The sequence below is a fragment of the Cebus imitator genome, unplaced genomic scaffold (assembly GCF_001604975.1).
Source record: "Cebus imitator isolate Cc_AM_T3 unplaced genomic scaffold, Cebus_imitator-1.0 Scaffold708, whole genome shotgun sequence".
Lineage (NCBI taxonomy): Eukaryota > Metazoa > Chordata > Mammalia > Primates > Cebidae > Cebus > Cebus imitator.
Window position 1 is genome coordinate 1,237,619 of NW_016108023.1, and position 1,366 is coordinate 1,238,984.

Genomic DNA, 1,366 nt, shown 5'->3' on the forward strand with positions numbered 1-1,366 from the left:
GAATAGGGGTCCTTTCCCCATTGTTTTTTTTTTTTTTTTCTTTAAATCTATGAGACTTCCTAGCTAACAGCTTCACAGAAGCCCAATCCCTGTCCCCCAACACCTCCCTCGCCCCCACTTTTTCTTAAACCCGCTTATAACGAAGGCAGAATACAGTTTGTAGCCGAGTCTCCCTGGGGCTGACTCTTCAGGGCAGCTGAGCTGACTTTTGCTCAAGTCAACGCAAGTTTCAAATCTTCTTTTGTGTTTCTGTCTCTGACCCCGACACACAGAAGCAGAAACACGTACCCTGGTGGCTCCAGATGTGGAAAGACGAGGACATTAAAGAATGCAGCTTACCCCACGGCACCTGCTTCCCCTCCTTGCTGTGCTTGTCTTCCCGGGGGGACTCCAGCCTGGGCACCTCCTGTCACGCTGCTCTCCGTCCTAAAGGCTTCCCCGCCTCCCACCTCGGCTTCCTCATTTCATAGGATTGGGAAACCTACAATTGCGGGTGAGGTCATTGGCTCTTGACCTCCGCTCCAAAGAGCGGCTTGTGGGTCAGCTCAAGTGTGAGTCTTACACACATCTGCAGACACAGACACACACCGGCAAACACGGCTGCACACACATGTGTGCACACACACACTCGTGTGCACACACCTGCACACATATCTGTACACACACCGGCACACACACTCCTGCACACATTTGTGCACACAGACCCTTGCACACGCACCTGCACACACACCTGTACACACACTCCTGCACACACACACTCCTGCATACACACCTGCAATATCTGTACACACACCTGCACACACACTCCTATATGCAAACCTGAACACACACTCCTGCACACACACATGCACACACTCCTGCACACACACACTCCTACACACACACACCTGCATACATGTCTGTACACACACCTGCACACACACTCCTGCACACACATGTGCACACATCTCCACATGCCTGCACACAGTGTGCATGTGCACACACACAACTATACATGCACATCTGCCTACACACCCACACACACTTGCACACAAATCTGCACACACATGTGCATGCACACATCTGCACACCCACCTGCACACACATGCATGTCTGTACACACATCTGCACACACAGACCTGCACACAGATCCCCACACACCTGTTGCATGTGTAGATACGTGCAACTGCCTACACACCTACACACACCTGCAGACACAACTGTACACAGACTTGCACACACAGACTCCTGCACACACTCCCTCCTGCACACACATGCATGTCTGCAAACACATCTGCACACACACCTGCATATACAGCCTCCTGTACACACAGCTGCACACACATGTGCACACAAAAACACCTGCACACACATCTGCACACATCTC

At 51.7% G+C, this 1,366-nt stretch overlaps 1 long non-coding RNA gene across 1 annotated transcript in view; it reads right to left on the reverse strand.

The window, feature by feature from the left end:
* Positions 1–609, reverse strand: part of LOC119469560 — a 7,862-nt gene extending 7,253 nt beyond the window's left edge. The window contains exon 1 of the long non-coding RNA XR_005198391.1: positions 340–609. This is a non-coding gene — a long non-coding RNA (uncharacterized LOC119469560). The remainder of the gene's footprint in view (positions 1–339) is intronic.
* Positions 610–1,366: the final 757 nt, after the last annotated feature.